The following is a 23,638-nucleotide window of genomic DNA, read 5'->3' as shown; positions in this document are numbered from 1 at the left end:
TCGAAGTGTCCGATTTGGAATACCCAGCACTGTATATGTGCTAACATTTGTTTACAGCTGCCATGGGTCTTCGTTTCGTTTCTTTGTTCTGGCGAATTGGAAAAAATCGCTTAAACGCACGATGTGTTAATTCTTCATTCTATGAATTATGTTAATTGTCCAAGAATAGAAAAAGAATATACCTCAGTAATTTGGTCCACCTCTAGGGTGGAAACTATAACAATGATGGAGCGGATTCAGAGGACTTTCAATCGTTTTGTCATGCGCAATGTATTTGGCACTTGTGTTTCAGCGTTGCCATTGTATCCTGTACGCTATCACTTGCTGGGTCTGAAGCCCTTAGAATCTTGTCGCACACATGGTCAAGCATACCCTATTGATTCCCTTCTCCTTAGTGCCATTGATGCTCCATCCTCACTCTCATCCATTAATCTTTACGCACAGTAGTCGTTCTCGTCTTTTCCTTGGGATTGCATCAAGGATATCTTCTGTTGGTGTGCACGATCCTCTTTTGCGAGCAATAAGTTAGGGAAGGCTGAAAATACGGCATTGGACCGTCATAATCAATTGTAAATAAGTTAGGGAAGGCCCAATTGTGGTATCGGCAAGTCTAGTAAGAAAGTTGATAGCCGATGTGACCTCAGGAAGGTCGTTAAACCAAAAAGAGGAACAAGAAGAAGAAGAAGACGAAGTTGTTTTGATACTTTTTCCAATCGTCTTCGTGAGTTCTTTCTATCTAGCTCCTCTTCCTTACCCATTTCCTTAGTCGAATTTAAAATTTTGTAATTTGTTCTAATAATCTAATAATCCATAAGTCCAGAATTTGGCGATATTTTTCCATTACAAATTTATTATTAACGTAAAATAAATCAGATAACTTGCAGCAATAGAGTAGCGCAACCAATCGAGCAATCTAGTGCTCGTTGGAGGTATCCCCGCCCTTCCTTTCTTCGCTCGCTGTTGCTAAGCTACGACGACGAAGACAAAATTCGATTCGGGGTTGCGTTCATTTATATACAGAAAATATAGATATATAGATAATAATAATATAGAGACGTTCGCCTACAGTTCCAATTACTTAATCACAAGCAACGTTTTTTAGTTCGAGGATCTCATAATTTTTCCTCTAAAATTTACCTTTAGTCGGTAAGCTACTAGAAAAGAACCATTATTTATGGTACTGAAAATTCGGAAAAGTCTAAAAAAATAAAATAACAAAACATTTCGTTGAGAGGACATCGAAATCAAATTATGCAAAACACGACTCGAAATGAGGGCAATTGCTTTTAAAAAACTCTCAGATTATCCTAACCAAACAAACCAACCAGGTATTGGACAGGATGGACCGCGTGCAACATACCACATGTTTATTAATTAATCTGTTCGGATGCATTCCTTCCACGGTGCCGCGAAAGTGGTTACGCATATTCAACATCCGGCCGCTTGTGCCTGTAGATTATCGGATGCTTGTGGTGGCAAACACTCGTCACTGGGATGTTTTGGGTAATATTACTTCTTTTTTTTGTGCTGTTGCTGTACTCATTGAATTATTCGCCCCAAAACATTCGCATCAAATCACCGTTGGGGATGGGTGAGATTTTTTCATTAGCAAATTGCATCCCCAACAGTGGAGTGTGAACGCAACGCAATCAAAGTGTGAAGCCAATTTTAAATTTATTCCTTATCAGCTGGGGCGCGATAGTTTTGCAAAAACCGGTGCATGAATATTGCACCAGATGCAAACCAGCTAGAGTAAAAACAAACTAACCCATCAATCCGGGCACTCCACTCCGCCCCCCTCACACTTGTTCCAATGGGGCGGACTGCTCCGGTCAGCATCCGGGTTCATTCAATTAAAACTTGCCACAAAACACCAGCCAGCCAGCCAGTAAAATGGAAAGTAGTTACATTCGGGGACGTCTGTTTGCTTTGTGCGCTCTCTCGACCTATGCATAATTTAAAGAAATAGCGAGAACGAGAGAGAGAGAGACAGAAAGAGGGAGAGAAAAAATATCAGCCAAATGTGGAAAAACGCATAAAATAAATGTCAAACAAATTTCAGAACAAAACCACCCCGACTTCGAACGCTTGCCACGCGTCTCGGTGAAGCGCCCACTGGCGGAATGCACTTCCGGGAGGATATTTTGTGCACTCGCGGTTACACTGTACCACCGTGAAAATGTTCGGCAATGTGGAGGCGGAGGTTTGCTTCATGTGGATAAGCAACGGGTAATATCACAGATAAAAAAACCCCCCCCCGTGTGTGTATGATAATAAATAAACTGCAAATAAAATAGAAAAAAAAAATACAACATTCCCCCCAAGCAAGTACGACAAAAAAAAAATGTGTGAAACTCCGAGACTCGTTCAAGGGTGACGGCAAAAAGAATGGCTACCATAAAAAATAACCATATTGCTGACCACAATCATAAATTGCTGATATTGTAGCACGGTAGGTCGTTGGTTTGGGCCAGGCTCAGGCTCCGGGAAAGGGGGAGAAGGTGGTTGATGTTTATGGGTGGTGGTTTCGTTTTCAGTTTTGCTGTTTGGAATTTACGTTTGGATAATGCACTCGCCTCAATTGTGGATCCCATGTGTTGACTGGATGTCGCTTATAGTTTTTCTTTTCAGTTCTTTGCCTACATGTTAAACAATATGCCATTTAGTCACGAAGTTTAAAGGAATAAAATGAATACAAAAATCTCCAAACAGGAAATTGAAACTATTCTTACCGAGTGCTGAAACTTTAATTCATATTTAATTTTTGGTTGTTCAAGTTGATGCCAGTGCAAACAAAAACCTTTGTACTTTATGTGATGCATTGTTCTCTGAATGTCAAATTGAAATTCATCAGATTAGGTACGTCATTGCAAGCAAATTTTATAATTAGTTCCTTTCCTGGAAAGCAAACATTTGCAAAACAATCTAAACAATCTACACTGTATTTGAACTGATTGTTTGTATCCATCCATAATACAATATCGATCGCTTCTAGAATTTATCTCTATGTTTTCACGAATGGAATAAGTACCTGAAAAACGGTTGTAGTTTGTAGATTGTATTATGATTCGTGAAATTCACTCGAAACCGCAGTTCATTAGTATTACAAGAAATGGAGATGTGATAATGATAACGTCTAGTGAGGTCAGACTGTTTAAGTTTGCGTGTGTATCCTAAGCGTATGTGACATGTGGATTTCATTGTATGTAAAATATATAGAATTCCAATAAAACAAATAGTTTTCAATGATTTTCTTCTCCGAAGTGCGGTTTTCGAAAGCTAATTCATATGTTATAGTTTTCTTTGAAATCTAAAATCAATAGAGCTGTCAACGGGGTCAAACTGTCGAGAAGGACAAGGGTTGGAATGAATGAAAACGAAATTAGCCTCGTGCAAGGTTAACACAGAGTAAGTCGATCTAATAACAGCTTACTAACGCCTAAGACTCTCGCTCTTATCGTTGATACCCGACTCGGCAAAACGATGACGATGACGATCTTGAGGCGGTAGAGGAATTCTTCTACCCTGTTACGATCGTAGCTTCGGACAAGCGAACTCCGAAGGCACGTAGTTCAGGGGAATCGTGCCAACTACGGACTCCACAAACTTCTGCGTTCCAGAAGACTTCAACAACACACGAAATGCACACTGATACGTCCTATAGTCCTCTACGGGTACGAGTCGGTGTGTGCGAGTGAGGCGTGTGGCGAAGGAGAATGAACCACGAGCTTGCTTGCTGTTTGGCGGTGCTGATATCCTGACGGTAGTCTAAATCGAAAGGATACGATAACTGGGTCATATGATGAGAAGAGGAGTCCATTTGATCCTGTTAGCTGGATCAAGTGGTATCAAACCTGTCGAAGATCGGATGCAGCCGGTGGAAGGATTGAGAACAGCAGCCCTAGACCGAGACCAACCGAGACGCGACGTGCTGAACCCAAGTTATTGAATCAGTTTTTCAACTTTAGCAGGAGCTCAACATACTTGTAACTTCTTTCATTAATAAAATATCAAATTTTATTTTACAAAACTAACAGCATTTGAGATAACGTACTGTTTTCCCGAACCGCTCACGGTCCCGCGCCGTCGTCCGCCAATCCGTTATCCCGTCCTTGATGGCGGATGATTCCACGCTATCTTCCCATCTCAATCTGGGCCTACCACGCCTCCTCTGTCTGTGTGGACGGCCTAAAAGGAATTTCTGGACTAAAGGCGTATAACATGGCCAGCCCACCGGAGCCTGGCGAAACTAATTTGCTGCACGACGGTGAGGTTGTCATACAGTTCGTACAGCTCGTCGTTGTAGCGGCTCCTCCATTGTCCTTCCACACATACGTGGCCAACGATCCTTCTGAGCATCTTCCTCTCGAACGTGGCTAAGAGGGCTTCGTCTGTTTTGGACAGGTCCGCCATGTCTCAGAGGCGTATGTGAGTACTGGGACTATAAAGGTACGGTACAGTCCCAGCATCGATCGACGCGACAGGTTTTTTTGAGGTGAGATGTTTCCTCAGGCTCTACAATGCTGTTTTCGATGCTGACTTTTGACCCAAGATAGGTTAAGTTTGGGACGACTTCAAATTTTCGATCACCTATCCGTACATCACCTCCACGTAGTTCCGGATTTCTTAGAAGGGCCGCTGATGTTGCCACCATCAATTTGATCTTTGGCTCGTTAATCTGCAATCCGAGGTTTTCTGCTCGATCCTTTGGTAGGCCTCTGCTACCTGTGAGAGCCGCAGACCAATGATGTCTATATCATCGGCGTATGCCAGGATCCGGGTTGATTCCCGAAGTCTCCACCTCCGACACGGATGGCCCTCTCTAGCGCCAAGTTGAATAGGAGACAGGCGAGCCCATCTCCCTGGCGCAGGTCTTTGGTGGTAGCAAAGGACCCTAAAGTTTTTATTCACCTTCACCGGGCATGTGACGTTGGTCATGGTTATTCTATCAAGCCTGATCAGTTTGGCCGAGATTCCAAAAGCGCCATGGCCTCGTAAATTTTTACCCTGACTAAGCTATCATATGCGGCCTTGAAATCTATGAAGAGATGGTACGTGTGCAACTGCTGTTCAGCCATCTTCTCCTAGATTTGCCGCTTGGTGATTGATATAGGACAGAAGCCATTTTATTAAACCATTTTGAATGTTTCAAAGCATTTTGTTAAGTATATTGTGAATAATCGTTCAATTAAAAATGTATTATTAATATAATTCCAGACCTAATCGTGTCATTTCCTTCCTGATGAGTAATGCCAAGAAAACAGAGCAAGCAATAAACGATTTTCATCCTGATTTTTACACATTGTGCTGCGGCGATGACATACACGAGCCAACTTACTTTCTTCCGTTCATAGACAGCCTCTTGAATCTACCGCTGGTTAGCGGTTGGTACGGCTCAATACCGTTCGATTTTCAATATTCATCGACGCAGAGCGGCATAAATTATTAATAATCAATCAAGCAAATGGATATCGCAATTTTGTCTGTTTTCGGTTGTCAGCTGCCAGTCCAGGAAAATGGTCATGACCACTCACTAGAATTGGTAGGTAGTTTCAGATGACGATGTTGATGATGATGAAGAAGATATCGAGCGAACTAGGTAATAACGATTTGGAGGCTGCTTGGTATGAGTGAGTGTGTGTGTGTTTGATGCTTATTAAAGATGTGACAGAATCGATTGATTTAAGTTGATGCAAAATCTGATCGGAATACGGCAAAATCTATATATTTCTTTATTGTTATCGCGACGAAAAAAAAGATGCAAATTAAAATGAAGGAACAATGGCACCGGAGAGAAGCAGTCTTAGGAATTGCGGATTAAAACATTTAAAAAAATGTTTTTCCGTAAATTTAAATAAATAAATAAACTTTAATCTATTATAAAAGTAGACCGAAAAACCGCGTAACATCTATTAGATTTTGATCAAAACTTAAGTAAAGCAGTAAATCAAACACTATTCCTGACAACAACTATTTATCTTGACATTATTTAGTTGCAATTTTCTACCTCACTGATCTCTGATCTCAAGCTCACCCGATCGAGAACTCAACATTCGAAGAAATCAATTTTTATATCGCACATGTAAATTTCCCTTCCCCATGACGATTATACAAACGCATCGATGCGCGAAGGGAAAATAAAATAAAAATTGCGGTTTCCTACCATTGAAGTTTTGCGGTTTTGCGATCCGTTAATGTCCACTGTCTACGGTCGATGGAACCCAAACACAAAGTTAATAAAAAACTCTCACCAGAAATGATGAAGAATAGAAGTGTGAGAAAAATACCTTATTTCTTGGTTGTCCCAAGTGTGGCAATGTCTTACTTGGAATGGGTATCATTCTAAGTGAGAGGAAGTTAAACAAACCAACATAATAAGGTAGATCGAATGGGGTATGCGTGTGTGTGAGGAAGAGAGAGTTGGAAGAAAAAACAGGAAAACTTGAGACCGAGTAAATGTTAATATGTTCTTGAGCTATTTTTTTTCTTCGTTTTATCCCTACGCCCGAGCTCAATCCAATTACTGCAAGCTGTTGGATGGTTTGGCACGAAAACCAAATGGATTGTGAAATTGAAGCAGGTGAGTTAGAGAGAACGGCAAAAAAAAATCTGTGAAGGTGCCGCTTCTTTCGCACAGACCGGGAAGTAGTTGGGATAGGATTTTCCGCCAGCCATCCAGCAGAATGATCCACCATGCACCAGCGCAGTAACGGAAAGCTGGACAAACCAACAACAAAAAAAGTGGTTGTTGAATGGTGCTAAAGGTAAGTAAACTATGCAAAATTCAAGCATATTACCACGGTCCAACGGACATCGTTCTGAGGGCATGGTGCCGCCCGGCATCGGTTCGTGGGCGAATGGAGATGTCACATTTTTCAGCATTTTCCTGTGCAACTTTTGTGGGTTATTGCGAAGCGAGATGAAATTTTACGCTTCGAGCTAGCCGTTCATGCAAACTGTGGCACCCGTGCGAAAATGCGAAGGATTGGATCATATGATGGTGAATATGAATCGTTGCTAACGCAAAAATGAAATGGTTTTGTGTGATATTGGGAGTTTTGGACAGTGCGAAGTCCAGTGTTTGGAGCGTTTTTATCGAAAAAAAAAAAAAAAAAATAGATGGTTTGGACGCCATTCAGTGAGTCAATCTTTATTTTGACGAAATGTTTCATAATGAACATGTTTCCTAGGTCAAATAGCAGCGAATTCTTGATCAAATCGTAGAATCGATATCAGCAATCGATCAAAAAAGACACAAAAAATCTCTCTGGGCTTATTCTTAATATAAATACTACGAAAGCACCTGAGCTATTCTGCATAAATATTTGTTTATTTCTTGATATACGTGGATTAAGATGTATTATAATGAGGTCATTTGTATCTCATCACTGCTCCATATGGAACCGACATAAGAAATGGTTAAAATAAATTGATTATTTCAATGAATTTCCGAGTAAATCTGGCAATAAAAATGGGAACTATTCTTCTTCCTCATCCTGTTCTGAGGAGTGTTTTGTTTCACGAATGTCTGTTTTTTCTCTCTCTAGTGCTTGTGCCCTTCATGCTCCGTGATTTACTATTAAAGGCACTTCAAAATAGCAACACAGTAAGCTTCCATTACTTCCTACGTTTGACCATATTCGATCTATGCGATTTCGACAACTAATCACCCGTAAAGCACGTGATTTATCCTGCCTCCCAAAAAGGGCTCTAGGATCCCGCCGGATCCCGTGCTGGATCCCGTTGATCCCGGGGGCGTTTCGGTTTTTTTTTCCCGGTGACCAATAAATAACCTTCAGGCGGTGCTTCCACCGCTGGAAATGGAACGGAAACCGACGACAGCTTGAAGACCGGACCTGTGCTCATTACTTAAATAAATGATCCTGAAGGCAACGAGGCAAGAGGTAGGTTTTCTTTGCGCGCAACACCGGCCCCGGAGGATCGGCGTTTGACTGACGTTGTGTTTTCCGTTAATCGCCGAATGCCATTACACCGAAACCGAAACGGAAACAGGGAGCATCACATCACGATTTTCCAGCAGCCGCGCGATCCGTGTGGCGGGTGGGAAAAAAAAGCCTTGTAGGAAATGCGAGTGCCACGGCTTGGGAACGAGATTTATGTCCATGCCGTACACTGTTTTCCGTTCCGGTCGGGTCGCAAGGCTACACACAGTGTACCGGAGCAACATGCCGAAGAAAAGCGCTGGGGAGAGAAAGAAGGGTGTCAAAAGTAAATGATTCAACTCTTTCGACGGGAAAGTGGCAGGCTGAATCGCGACCTTTCGCCCGTGGCTGAGGGATACATCGATATTTATGCTTCAAACTAATCGTTCACTGTATACTGGCGTTGGTAGGAGAAAAGCAGAAAAAGGTGGCACCGTGCAGGAACGTAACTGAGAAATAATATTTCCAGCGGTACGAGCTGCTAAATGGTGTGCCCACGCGGGCGTCTCGATGGAAGGAAAGTAATTACAAAAAACCATTTGCGCTGATAATGTTGCGCAACATCTGTTACAAATATATTACTTTTCTCATACTTACACGTAACGTATGGTGTTTTCTTTCGGAGCTCAGTGTAAAGGGTGTTCATGCGAGGGGTGGTAAGGCTGGGTAGGGATATATTTTCGTGACGTGAGGATATTCGAATTTACTTTCACTGTGGCACATATTTGCAAACATGTACGTTAATTTTTACTTTAACTACAACAGTGTTTATTTAAAAATTATGCATATTAAAGCTATAAATTGATATGAAATTGAAAACTAGGACGGTTCTTTTCTCTTACTGGCTTAACGTCATCGCTCAGAAAGTCTTGGAGGATCATCTAGTGGCTTACTAGACTTATTGTATTGACTTATACCTTGTAATTGGATAGTCAGTCCTCACTAGAGCCATATCCTCATATACACGCTGTTTATTTTATTTATTTATTTTAAGTATGACGGCTTGCCCCGTATTGTCAACCCCGCATGTGATGACTATGTATATACACAAGATTATTAGGGCAGGAGTGCCCTTCAGGGCAGGGCAGGAGTTGTTGAGGTAGAGGTATTTGGTGATCCGATAGTTTTGGTGCGGCTATTATACTGATGAGGGTTAAGTACTTTGTTAACCTCATGATTTGCGGGTCTGAACTGTAACAAAACAAGCAGAGTTATTTGCACAACAATGGATTCGTTTGCGAACAGTATTCTCCAGTGCAGTCCAGCAGTGTCATTCTGAGCTTGCTCTGGATAGCGTCCAATATAAGAGTGATCGACAAGTTCCATTCCGCAGCAGCAAGAGAGACTCGGGAATGAACTCGCCAAACACCCGGAATGCAACGCCAACACTGTCAAACTCGTTTTCTCAAAGCTGGACTGGACCAGAGAACACTATACTATGGAATACGCCTTCCCCCTTTTTACGGAAGAGTTGTAACCGTCCTCGAACACTGTTGAGCCGTCAACTTAACACTCGTGACAATACAAAAAACACATAAAACAAAGACAAGACAACATGTAACAGAAAAGGATTGTCGGATTGGAAGGATGCTGAGGATTCGGAATCATAGGACAAGACTCTGGATCTCTGGTGAATCGGTAAATGATCCTCATGTAAGGGAGGTCACTGGTGGCCAACACTTCTCTAATTTCTGTGCCAATATGTCTGCCAATATGCTCGACTGCGTTCAACAAGGAGGGTCTTGCGGTTTCATACTCTACGCAGGATCGCAGAAGTTGGTCCACATCGTGGGATCCGTCACCGCAGCCACATACTTTTGTCCAGAATTAAACACTGTAGAAGAACATTCAACGCAAAATGATTCGACATCAGTCGAAACATCATTCGTATGAACGCTCGATCTACAGAGAGCCCCTCGAACCAAGGACGCAGGGACACTTGAGGACATCCGCCTCCCACATGCTCTGCCAGCGAGACAGGAAAAGTTGCTGTGGAAAACGAAGGAACTCCTGGGCCTAGTTTGGCCAGTGAGTCTGCCTTCTCGTTGCCGGGAATTCCACAATGAGAAGAAACTCAAATTAGCGAGATCCTAAACGACTTATCGAAAATTGAGACAAGCAGCTCAATGATTTTTATGCCTTTACAGCCTTCTGAGATCTCAGAGCTTCAATAGCACTCAGGAAATACTACATGGCTGCTTCAATTTGAAAAAAGTTTCAGTGGACTCGCTAAAAACACCGAAGCCAGTGCCCTCCTCAGAGGATGATCCATCAGTGTAGTACTGGCTTATTTGGTCTAAATGACCATACTTGTTTATGAAAATGTCCGGAACTACCCTCGGGCGAAGGTCATTAGGTATGGTCTAAATATCCTCGCGCAACAAGGAATCTGTTGTGAAAAGGGAACTGTAGTTCTCAGGAAAAGCAGCACGACATATCCAGAATGTATCCAGGATATTTATGTTGAAGAGCCAGGCCATATTGCTTACAAATTACCTTATAAGTAAGATACAACTTTCATCTAAGCCCGGAGATGTTTCCTTCTCCGAGCTGTGAAAGGGCGCCATATACCGGGTGTGCTCGGTTTTTCCGTTGCGTAGTATTTCGTCATCCAAAGCTGTGTTCGTAGCGAGGGTCTTATCGTCAACGTTTCATTACTGTGTTTGGTTATCCATGCGTGAAGTCCTGATTTCGAAGGTTCCAGGTTGTGTGTGATCTTGGAGTTTATGGACTCGTTTGTGCTCTCCTTCGTCCTTTCTCTGGTTTGTCCGCCCATAGGATCAGTCGGTGCCAATTCTTCCATGTGGTTCCACCCAACCCATCATTATTCATACAAGCGCTCTCTCTCTCTCTCTCTCTCTCTCTCTCTCTCTCTCTCTCCCTCTCTCTTTTATTGGCTTAACGACCTCTCAGGTCATGCCGGCCATCGAAAATGGCTTACTGGACTGCCGATACCACGTAGTTGGTTAGTCAGGCCTCACTACGGGTGGACGGTACGGATGGGATTTGAACCCAACAAGCGATGTACAACACATTTTAGACAGACAATGATTAGTACAGGGGAGGAAGTGGAATACACTAATAATATGCTAGCCCGGCAAAAAACGAAGGCAGGTCGAGCAGCCTCGTATTCCACACAAGGCCATAGAAGATGATCTATGTCGCGGTATTCGAGGATGCAGCCACATACTTTGGAGTCGACCTGTCCTATACGCTGGAGATGCGCGCCCAAAGCGAAATGATTAGACCTAAGCCTAGACATCATTCGAATGAACGCACGATCACCTGAGATATCGTGGAACCAAGGCTTGAAGGACACTGGATATACTTATTATAAGTAACAAAAGTTACAATACCAAAAAGCAAGCCTACATTGTCTGATAATGGAGGTCTAAAATCATAATCATGAAATCAAATCATTTTGATTGAAAACAGGTATAAAAAGGAAAAAAAAAACACACACACACACACAAAATAGCATAGAAATTCATCATTTAAACAGCAATAAGATAGCTTTAAAAATGCTGAAAAACTATAACCTTTAAGGATTTATAAATGTACAAAAATATACAAAAAAAAAATGTATAGAAATTATCAAATTAAATTTAATATTGTATCAGAATTATTCATTGCAATATATTAAAAACAACTTAAGAATTCGATTTTCCAAAAAAATCATGTTTTGGACAAAGATGCAAAATTTATTTGATTCTTGCAAAATGTTAAAGTTGTCTCTTTTTACAAATCGAGACAGGCATTGGATGATGTTATTCGCCATTTGTCTTGATTGGTTCAAGTGCTAGTGCTATTTGCGTTCCAGTTGCATGGACCAAAACCACCGGGAATTAACTCGTTGTGATTGCGTTGTGGAATAATTTCGTATTCACCCCTCTTCTTGCTCGGTTCCGACCGCACGAAAGAAAGATCGCTAAGGGCAAAGTTATGTTTGAAAGTAGAAGAAACAAAAAAATTTTTTGAGATTTTTTATTTCAACATTCGCCAACGCCTTGCGGAAGAATGCTCATTTACATTGATTACTACCAAGAGGATAGACCTCATAATTGTCTTATAGATTACTTTCAATCTTTAAGCGACAAAAGTGTTGCAATCTTACGCTTAAACGAATTTCAAGTCCTTTAAAATTACCAGCAATCCCACCACCACATGAATTTACCCTTTTCGATTCGGCCCCCTAGCAAAATGTTAAATAATTTGAAATGTTTTAATAAGCTTAACCATCATCCGCACCATCGTTTTCGGTTGAATTGAAGAGGGTTGAAATGGAAAACATTTTCATAAATCGATCAAAGCCCGAATGGGGCGCCACACTTTTCCATTCGGTCGGTTGTGTAGGTAAACATTGCGTGAAAGTACCGATCCGTTCTTGCCATCCTTTCGAACACTCGATTGCCAATACCGAACGCCAATATGTCTGGTGTCGACAAGTGAAAACAAACTCTTTACCGACGCGACCTCAGTTCAGTGACATGGTTGAGGGAAAACCAGACCGACTGCCATCGACATACATTCCCGGTTTTTCAGCGTACCAATCCATATACATTGGATAATATTAGCGTAATCGGGGACGGTTTGGATTCTCATTTTTCGGTTGAACGAGTTTTCAATTAATGCGACCCGGTTTTTGTTTGCCTTTCTAAATGAGGCTTCTAAACTGAGGCTCACGGCAGTGCGGTGCTGTGGTTAGTTCCGAGGGAGAGTTTTCATTTCCATTCCCACGTTTTCTCACGAGCAGCACGCACAGGTTATGAGCTACGTCGGAAGACCTATCACTGAGAAATTAATCGAACTGAGATAATATTGGTTAGAGCTTTCTACTTTTTGTTTTTCCTTATTAAATGTATGGTTTGTGGGAAACATAAGGTGAACTGTTGTGATATTGATTTATGTGTAGTAATTTTTCTATCTATGTTTCTATCTAATTATTCTATTTGTAGTAATTATTCTATCTGCTATATCTATATCTATATCATACACAAAAAGTAACATGAGCATATAATGTATTTATTGGCATCAATAATTCTGGAAATTACCATTAAAGTGAAGTAATGCCTTATCCAAGATTCCATTCAGGAATCTGCCAGATCATATGGTTTACTTAGCTATATTACAAAACATACTATTGACGAAGAATTCGATAAGCACTCCGAAGGTTATGAAACACCTTTCAGATGTGTCTTCCTTCTTCTTTGCCTGGTCAGGAATGAGCATGTCACGCCAATATGGCCAGGTCGCCAATCTGTTTCCAGGAAACTCGGTCTAGGGCTGCAGTCCTCCATCCACGGCTGCATCCGATCCCCGACTGATTTGACTTCAACTGATCTAGCCAACGAGCTCGCTGTGCTCCTCTACGCCTCGTGCCGAACGGGTCGCTGACGAGTTCGGCATCCTCATCACGTGCCCCAGCCAACGTATCCTTCCTGCTTTGACTACCGTCAGGATATCAGCACCGTCAAACAACTCAGCTAGCTCGTGGTTAATTCTCCTTCTCCACACGTCCTGCTCGCAAACACCGCCAAAGATAGTCCTTAGCACCCACGGCTCGAAAATGGCGAGTGTATTGGCGTCTTTCGTCAGCATAGTCCAGGACTAGTACTCGTAGAGGACTACCGGACGTATCAAGGTGCGGTATATCGTACATTTCGTGTGTTGTTGGAGTCTTCTGGATTGCGTTGTTGTCCGAAGCTACGATCGTACCCAGAAAGTAAACCTCCTATACCACCTCGAGATCGTCGCCGTCAACTGGTACTCTGTGTACTCTGTTTCTAAGTCGGGCTCTATCACAGTCAGAGCCTCTGGCAAGCAGGTATTTTGTCTTCGTCGCAATGATGTTCAATCCAATTCTATTGGCCTCGCGTTTCAGTCGGGTGTACGCCTCGCAAACCGCCGCAGTTTTCCGTCCGATGATGTCGATGTCATCCGCGAAGCCAAGAAATTGGAGAGATCGGGGGAAAATCGTGCCCCGAATATTGGATGACACCCTCCAGAGCGATGTTGAAGAACAAGGATCTGTTGCTATCGGCAGGATCTTTTGCAGGATCTGCCGTATAGTGAAGATTTGGTCGGTTGTCGATTTGCCTCCAACAAATTCAGCTTGGTAGCTTCCAACGAAATATGTAGCAAGGGGCGCTTATCTGCAGAAGAGTATTCGGGACAGGATCAGGATTGTGATGGACCGGAAGTTACCACAGTTCATCATGTCACCCTTTTTGTGCACAGGGTGTACAAAAAGGCCATCCCTTCGTCCAGGGATGGCGGAGGTACCTCGTCATTGTCATGCTGGCTGTCGTTGGACAGCCACTCTGCTTCCTGCGCCTAGTTAACTGCCTCCTGCATCTGATCCGTTAAGGTGTCCGTCAAAGTAACACTTCCTCATAGAAAAGGCTATTGTTGTAAGGTGATAGCGATCAACGTAAGGATCGTTCTTCCTTGAGACCTTAAAAAAGTTAAGATTTTTGGAATTGTACGACACTGCCGTATGAGATTTCTTTTTCCAAGGTTTACATCAATTTTCCAAAGCAAATAAGTCCGATTTTTATTTTTGGTTAGCTTTAATTTTGTACGCCAAGTAGATTCCGTTCTGATCAGTCCATAAAATACGCTTGGTTGTCAGTCTATTAGGTGTCTAGCAGTTTATTAGTTTATTTATCTGCCTCCAATTTATGTTTTGTAGTCGGATGTTCACTTAGCTCTTCATTTGAGGTTTTCTTGCAATGTTGATGTAATACTGACTTTGTCGGGTATTAGTGAAAAATCCTTACCGACTTCATCCTTTATCCTTTCTGATATTTTTTTAGATCTTCTGTCAATGCTTACAGCTGTGTCACATACAGATGATTTGTTTGATGGGAAGTTACTTTTTAAATTAGCATTTATATTTTGTGCATAAATTTTAGCTGAATATCTTTATGACTTCATTCAAGTTTTTTCATTACGCCAAAATAATGTCAAAAATCTCTAAATATCGTAGCATAATTAAAATAAAATAAATCATCTCGTATAATCGAGAAAATAAATAGGATGGTGCATGAATAAGCAATAACGTTTGAAACACACACTGTAGAGATTTTACGGTATTATTGAGACCACATATGTCATCTTTTTTTTCGACGCATTAATCCTACTTAATAATTTATTTGTGAAGAAAATACGCCGAAATATGCAAGCACATCATGTTTAACTTTTGTTGAGAAGAGTGGCCAAACACAAATTTTCAACCGCGCTTGGCACTGTTGTTGCCACAACTTGTCACCGGATGTTCGCTGAAATGTCTTGATTGATAATTCTTCGCCAACATGCGAAAGAAAACATGCGAAATCTCACATCGTTCCCGTGGACAATTAAAAACGCGTTTCGCTCCTTCAGTTGATTGATGGTGTCGCATGAGTGGTATTAGATCATATTTCATTCCCGTCCCGTGATCGCCTGATGAAGCTGGAGCGTGGAACGAAAAGCCACTGTCTTATCAGAACCCGGCGCCAACGTGAAAAAAAAAAAAACCGGCAAGAAAATGTGTGCTTCGGTTCGGATTTTTCGATGGTGCAATATTAAAACGCAATCAAATAATGCCACCGTCATGACGATGGCTGTTTCGAGCGGATTTGGCTGAAATCAAATTTGCTCGCGCTTGGCATTGTTTCGCGAGGCTGGTTAATCCGTTCCCTCACGCCAATTGGGTAGAAGATAACTCACTTTTTGGCAGTCCTTGTCCTGTGCTTTGTTTGTGGGTGCACCGTAAACCGTTCCGTAAGACTCTTTAGCTACATTCTTTGTGTCGAGCTGTGGGATGGAAAAAAACAGGCTTTTTTCTAAAACACATGGGCATGCAAACGATGGTGAAAGAAAACGAGGCTCGTTGTCGATTTGAGTTGAAAGTGACGAACATGGTTCGCACCGAGGCGAAAAAATACGTTAACGAGATGTATCGCAAACGCAAGCACCTTCGTTTCGAGCGTTTCAGCAGCCGATCCATTTGCTTCCTTTCGTCAGCCGGGATGATCTTGCTCCGTTGCTGGCACACACCACAGTGTTCCGCACCAGACGCAGGATCAGACGGAAAATTTGAAATCAAATGCAAAATCCTGTTAAATAAGAAAGAAAAAAAAAACAGGAAAACAATCCCAATTCTTGTTGAAAAGGTGCTCAAACATGGCCACCAAAACATTGAGACAAAGTCACTGCGCCTAAAGCGTGTGTATCGTTTTAGGGAAGATTTTTCCATCAACAACGATGACTTCCACGGAACTTCCGCCACGCGACAAAAGCGACTGGGAAATGAATAGCAAAGAAAGAAAAGAATGAAAAGGCTGGTGGTGTTCGTTCGCGATGAAAAATAAATCTTTTACAGCACATAAATCAAATCGTTGTCAAAGATTATGTATGTATAAATAAATATTCGACATTGTCCTGGCATTTGCGCCTGGAGCGTCACGTGAAGCGAGGCTTCGCCCTAGAAACCGGTCGTCACAAAAAAAGGTGTTGCTAGAATTTGGGTGAAGAATGAAAAACATCACTCGTTACGGTAAGGATTTCTCGCGGAAAATCATCTCCAAGCTTTCGAACATACACACGATGACAATAGGCAATTTTACGTGCCAATAAATCGAACACGAAGCCGATGAAAGATAAATCATACTTAGAGTTTTTTTTGCTTTGTTCTAGCTCGGAAAGTGAAATATGTCTTAAAAGCAAGGAAGATCTCTTGAGGGAATTTGATCGCGTTTGGATGACGTTCTGATATTTTCAGTGGCCCAGCTCCGTGTCGTTTTGGAGTCGCGTGCTCCTATTGCATCTGGAGGATGCTTTTCAGCATTTTTTCTCATCTGGCGGCTTACAATTAGCTTGATGATAGTGTCAGTAGGTCGTGTGCCTCCGAAAGCGACAGAGAAGAGGGTGATTATGAAAACTGTCCTTAGAGGGTATTACTGTGTACAGCAGCTGCTCAGCAAAGTGTTGATAACACAGCAGATAAGCGATTGATAAGCGTTACGTAGGCTGGCTGCTTGCGGGATTTAAAGCAAAAAAAAACTCTTCATATAAACTCCGAATCGTTCTTCGTTGGTCTCAAGCGTTTGTGGCATTTGTTGTGACAGCCGACGACACCGAAACCTCGCGAGAGCATCCACTTAAGAGTCGTAAATCAAGTCGCACACACTTGAACGCTTGATACGTTCCTGTTTTTGGTGGATGCCGCAGCCGAGTAGTTTCAAGTGGATCGCAAAATACAAATCTCGTCCCATCACTTCACGTGTGGGATGCAAGATGCTTGCATCCTTGTTGCTCCTTTTTTTCTTGCTAGATTTAAACGGTTAACAATAAATTTCTATCCCTAAAGGACCTCTACGAGTGTAATGTAAATGGTACAAAATTTAAAGTTGTGTGGACATAACTTTACTTTATTTTGAATTGTTCAATGTGTACTTATTACTTTCTTCCTGTACCGCAAGGCAGCTGTTGTATGGTTGTTGATGGGTTACCTCCGGGACATCGAGTCTAATCCCTGACTGATACAAGGACGCATTTCAACGCACTTGGGTAAAAGGAGAACCAGTCAAGGGAGAGAAAGTACATGTTCGATAATTAGCCAGAATTTGGAAGAGTTCGTAGTGTTTTGCTCCGGCATACTTGACGGTAAAATGACAGATGAAATTTATGACGTTAGGGGGGAAAGTGGTTCACTGCTTCAGTGGAATAAAATAGAGCAAAATGTCGCTAAAACCAATACATCAAAGAAACACCAGAAGGGCTGCTCAATTGTCTTCAGTTTGCAGTTATTTGTTGAGAGAAAAGATGATTTTAGTTCGAATGTAAATAAGTGTAGTTCCAAGACGAACCATTAAAAGCACGTTTAGAGATTTGCTTATTTACATAGAATAATAAGATGAGATTGATTGCATATTTAATGTGTTTCATTGTGTAATTTTGTTCTATTTGCCATTTTTTTGTTGCCTCGTTGTAATACAAATTTGAAAAGAAATAGTTTATAATAATAGTTGCTTATTTGGATGGATTTCTGTTTAAATTTAAAAAAAATCAAATTAGAAAAACAATTTGTAGCCGTGTTGTCGTGTAGTCACAATATATATGCGTTTGGCTTTGCGCCTACGCCGGTAGAAAACAGGAAGCAGAAATAAATATTAAAATTGTGTTCAAACTTAATTCCGAGTTTGATGTTATAAACGGAGCGCGATCGGTACTGGGTGATCGGATCGGCGAGGACGACCATTCAGACTGAGTGTCAGGCCACTCAAGAGGGCACACAAGAAAATGTTGTAAATATTAGTCATTTCGATATAATAAACTCTCTATCGAAAACGAACAGCATAAGGCGGAAATTATAAAAGCAAAAAAGCATCTGAAGAATTTCCATCTTGTTCAAATTGATTTTAAATTACAGTTAAATGTTATTATTCGATCGTACGTTTATTCCAACGATGTCGAGACTTAAGGCGAACCGGACTCCGGAAATCCGAAATCTGAAACCCGGATTCTTAGCAGCCGTTCGGACATTAGGAAGATCCCCGGCGGTGCCGATGCGCGATATTCTAAGGCAGAAGGTCTACGAACATGCGCGGATTCTGTTTGATTTCACCAAAGAGATGAGAATCGTCCCTTAAAACCTTCCGTTCTCCTTTTCTCTTAGATTGTACGCAATATAGTTCGATTTGTTAATTTTAGTTAGTTATGTTTATTTATTTATTTTTGTTTTTTACACCTGATCCAGTGCCAAGTCTCCTAAGTGCGATGCTCCAAAGAGAGGCTAACCCCATGGAACTACAGAGGACAACAACATCAGGACCATACCTGGCAGCAACAACATCGACAACCGAGCTCTCCCGGGATAAGGTGCATTTGAATCGAAGGAGAAGCAAATGTCTACTCTCAAAATAGGATATTTGTTGAATGAGTTATAAAGCTAGACATAAGATTAAATTTTAACGAATACGGCCTGGCTGTCATTACGAAATAAAAAATGTAATTTGAAAAAAATATCATAAAGCATATAAATATTCGTAGATATCTTCTTCGTTCGTCCCAGGAACGATTTTTTTTACAAATGTTTACGCTAGAAAGCTTGTTTACAAATGTTTGCGCTCATCATTTATGCATTCCAAACACAACAATGATTTTGACACAAAGCTTGGGTTTGCGCTTTACGTTTGTGATTCATGAAAGTTACTGAGGGACTTTCAAATACTTTACACATATACTGAGGGATACTAAATGAACTACTTCTGTTTGAAAAGTCTTATTTGTGAAAAGGTTGCTAAATTTGGTACATATTTCTTCTCCCATCTTTCATTAAAAAAATGTGTCCTTTGTAGTAAAAATATCACAACGCATCGTACAAGGAACGTTCCACGATAAAAAAATTCCCAAACGAAGCTCCGGAACGTCTTACACCAACAAAAGTTTTCACACGTTCAAGTGGCACAATTTTACTACCCAACAACCCACCCACGCTCGTCACGCCAGTACGAATAATGCGGCAAATTTTATGCAAAATCACTTCCATGCTTTAGATTCCAATGAACCGTCATCGATTTGTGTACGGGCACAATGAAGCGTTCCATCTTTCCGTCTCATCCCGTGCATTCGACCGTGCTGCATCCGGCCGATGGATGCGCCAGGATGAAAAGAGCATCCGATTCTTACCGATTGCAGTTTTGCATCCTGCCGCACCTTCTTAACCCAAACCAACCAGTGTGTGAGCGTGAAGAATAATGCTTTTGTGTTGAACGATTTCGCTCGCTTTGATGTTAGCATCGGTTCGGTGAAGAATGAATCCGTGCCCTGTGGTAAGCGAAAGGATTTCTTTCGATTGCGGATCCGCTCGGTGACACTAAACGGTGGGTTTGTTTTGCAGTGTCGAGGGAATTGGATGCGGTTTTCACAAGGATGGCATCACTGCACTGGTATTGATAAGACAGGAAAGTAGTAAGATGAAATACAGCTTTCGTTGCAGCCGACAGCACATATCTGTAAAAGCATGCGGAGGTGAATGTGTATGTCGTCTTTTTCAATGTGTCTTTATGTTGCGAAACGATTCATCGGTGTAGTTCAGGGCGAAAAGCTCTCGTTTGCTAAAATGGAATATTGATTGATGGTTATTTGGTTGAAGAAATTGAGACAAGATTAAATTAGAAAAATGTAGAAAACGTAATGAAGGAATATCATCAGTAAGTATGCTTATATTCTATGGCTAAAAGATAATTTTACATTGATTAGAAGTGCTAGTTGAGTGGAGCATAAGTGACGCATCATAAGAAGAAATATTCGTGATACTTTTCCCAGGAACCTCTTGGTGATTTCAAAATCTCTTTCAATGTTTGGAAACATCAGTAATAAAATGTTATCATGAAGCACAGTTGGGACCCATAGCAAAATATTCGAACTGCGATCCCAAGACATGTCTTCTTGTTCTTTTTCTTATTGGACTGCTCAGGGTTGAGAACGTCGCGTACACATGTCCAAGTCTCCAATCCGTTTCCAGGAAACTCGGTTTATGGCTGCAGTCCTCCATCCACGGCTGCATCAGCCGATCTCCAACAGTTTTGACTCCACTTGATCCAGCCAACGAGCTGGCTGTGCTCTTCTACGCCTCGTGCCGACCGGGTCGAGCACCTTCCTGGGGGGCATGAGTCTGGCATCGTCAGCCATGGCATCCTACCAGCTTTGACTACCGTCAGATAGTTCTACGCACCCGACGTTCAAAAATGGCGAGTGCATTGGCGTCCTCCGTCTGCATAGTCCAGGACTCGTACCCGTAGACGACTACTAGACGTATCAAGGTACGGTACATCGAACATTTCGCGTGTTGGAGTCTTCTGGATCGCAGGAATTTGTGGAGTCCGTAGTAGGCACGATTCCCCTGAACAACGCGCCTTCGAATTTCGTTAATTACGTTGTTTTCGTCCGAAGTTACAATCGCACCAAGGTAGCAGAATAGTCCCCTAGCCTCAGACCCCGGCCGATTCGAACTATTCTGACAGCATGGTCGAAACTCTCACCTTGCACTGCACCCCGTCCAAAGTGACAATTAACAGCCGTGATGGCCCGGAAGTAAGCACAGTCCATCCTGTCGCCCTTTTTATACACCTGGTGTATGACACCCAGTTTCCACTCGTCCGATAGTTCTTCTTGGGCCCAATTCTTAACAATCAGCCGATGCATAATGGCGGAAAGCCTGTCAGGACCCATCTTGAACAGTTCGGCCACCAGCCCATCGCTGACAGCTTTAGCTGTCTGGTGGCACTGACGACTTCGTCCAGGGTTGGCGAGACACCTCGTCATCTTCATGCTGGCTGTCGTAGAACAGCACTCCTCTGCTTCCTACGCCTAGTACGGTATCTCCTGAACCTGATCCGTTAAGGTGTCTGTCGAAGTAACAGATCCAAATGTTGATCGTCTCTCGATCGTAGTTGGTTAGTCAGTCCTCACTCCGGGGGGACGGTACGGATGAAATTTGAACTCCGGTCCTGCCGTTTGAAGACCGGCGCCGCTTTCGCATACACCACCAAGCCGCCAGCAGTCAGGGCACTCTACGTTTGTTAAATATTATAAAATCATGTCATATTTCCGAGGATAATCATATCGTTCATAAAAAATCATTCATTTAAAATGACCATAAAATCTAAAGTTTTTTTTTCAACATGTTTTGTTGCTTACAATTGATTATTATGGCCTTGATTTGAACAAGTTTAGTTTAAAAAAAAAACTACCATTTTTCTACGATGAAAGACGAAACCAATAATTTTACATCGATTCTATTTGCTAAAACAAATGCAATCCATTGCGATCAATAAATTTCACCTAAATCAACTCCGGTATGTGTTTTGTTGCAATGTGAAATGCCATTCTGTTCATTAGCTAGCAAATGCATTCCTGCGCCGGGATTCAGTCCATTAGGTTTGCGATATCTTTTTTTATTTTGCTTGGCATCCCGAGGGAAGAACATCCCCATTAGGCAAAAGTTTTGCTTAGCCCCGGAAGTCCCTAAGCAAGTATGCCCCATGCAGACGAATATACGACGCGCCAACATTTCACTCTTTATTGATTCAGAAGAATGGATCATCCCCGCTTTACGGAGGTTGGTCCGTTGCGAGGTTGATTTGCAACCGGTTGAGAAGAATCCCGCGTGGCCTTATCGTTTGAATCACGCTTCATTAAACATTTATCGAGAGATTTATTCATTACACAAAACCGTGTTTTTGGCAATCCGTGGAGCCAAAGCTCTGTGTATCTGTTTTTGTCACGCAACCTTACTATGCAGCTGGGCGAAAAAAGGGTAATGTGGAGGTTTTTTCCCCTAAAAGGATCGATTGAAGCAAACAAATAGAGCAAAAACAGGGGCAAAAGGAAATCCTAAGGGGAAAGATATGGCAAAGTCTTACAAGGAAAGCGGTTTCAACTTTTCAACTCAATCCTTGTTCATTTGCCGGGCTGGAGCGACCTAGATTCGTGCCCTACCGCGCGTCGCGTTTTAAAATGAGATTCACAAGAGATTCCCTGCCAGCCGTAACACGATGTTCCGGGTTGGAAATGGGAGCTACGATTGATTGAATTTGCCTGCGTACTGGTTTAAAAAACAGGGATGAAAACGAATCAAAATAAATGAAAAACATAAGAAACCGAGCGGAAGGCTCTGTTCCGCTTGAGTACAAGACTTTAATTCGATTGAAATAAAAATAAAGGCTAGTAGTGAGTGGAAATTGAGTGATTTAATTTCAATGATCAGCGTCCGCGTCGGTTCCAGCACCGTACAAAGCCATTAGAAAATCCAAGCTCGTAAAAACTTTGAACGATTTGAGTGGATTTAGAAGAAAAGTGAACTCGTTTCTTCGTGGCCTGTTGCCGTGTTTGCAGCTGAAATAACCGTCTCCAGTTGTTTCGATGTACAACGGCCAAGGCTTCTAACTCTTGAGTCCATGTGTTTTTATGCTATTTAACTTTCAAAAGCTTTTCTAGCGAGCTCGTTAACCAGCCTCTCAGTTAAGTCTGGCAAACAAATGAGTGGATCAAATTAACTGATTGCTCCAAACTGTATCTCTTTTTCCGTTGTCTTTCTGTCACTGTTAAAAGAAGAAGGTAATGTTTCGAAGGTTCGGAGCAGGCTGTTGTTCAGCGGATCGGAAGAACGATCACCCGACGAAGGTAGCAAGTTGGGTGAATTAACATTCCGTTGGTTAAGGGGGAAATTAAGGGTTTTTTTTCTATTTTGTAAATTGCAAAAGGTTTGTGTTTTGTGCGAACTTTATTTATTTGCGATATTGTTTGGGTCAGAAAGATGTAGAAAAAATAAACGTGAAAAACGAGAACGTTTTTAATTGCAGCCTGATGTTGTCCTTTCGTACTTCAAATGGCATTGCTCAGGTTCGACTAACAGATGAATTGGTGGGCTTTTATTCTTTTTTTTTTTGGGGGCAATTAGATGAAAGTATCTTCGTAAATATTGGTTCAGTTAAGGGTTTTTTGGTGCAGTTTTGCCCAACGAAATGTAAATTACGTAAGGTACAATAAGGTAGCGTTAGTGAGGAAAACGTACCAACTGAAAGAAAAAGAAAAATAACATTTTGTTTGATAGAGCAACATTTTCTGTGTACTTTGGTGAGATTTTTTATTTAAGTTTGTAAATGCTTTACCCTCATTTAGGTTGTCTTCAATGCAAAAGAGTTATG

At 41.8% G+C, this 23,638-nt stretch overlaps 2 protein-coding genes across 8 annotated transcripts in view; one reads left to right on the top strand and one right to left on the bottom strand.

Annotated features, from left to right (window-relative positions):
• Positions 1–23,638, bottom strand: part of LOC126556322 (ras-related protein Rab6) — a 467,299-nt gene that overhangs the window by 130,975 nt on the left and 312,686 nt on the right. The gene's annotated exons all lie outside the window — the stretch shown is intronic.
• The window catches only part of LOC126556360 (probable cGMP 3',5'-cyclic phosphodiesterase subunit delta), a 441,422-nt gene continuing 420,235 nt past the window's right edge, over positions 2,452–23,638 (top strand). The window contains exon 1 of the mRNA XM_050211626.1: positions 2,452–2,456. The gene's annotated coding sequence lies outside the window, so the exon portion shown is untranslated. The remainder of the gene's footprint in view (positions 2,457–23,638) is intronic.

The sequence above is a fragment of the Anopheles maculipalpis genome, chromosome 2RL, assembly GCF_943734695.1.
Source record: "Anopheles maculipalpis chromosome 2RL, idAnoMacuDA_375_x, whole genome shotgun sequence".
NCBI lineage: Eukaryota > Metazoa > Arthropoda > Insecta > Diptera > Culicidae > Anopheles > Anopheles maculipalpis.
The sequence above is the reverse complement of the archived record's forward strand: the minus strand, read 5'-3'. Positions and strand labels throughout refer to the sequence as shown.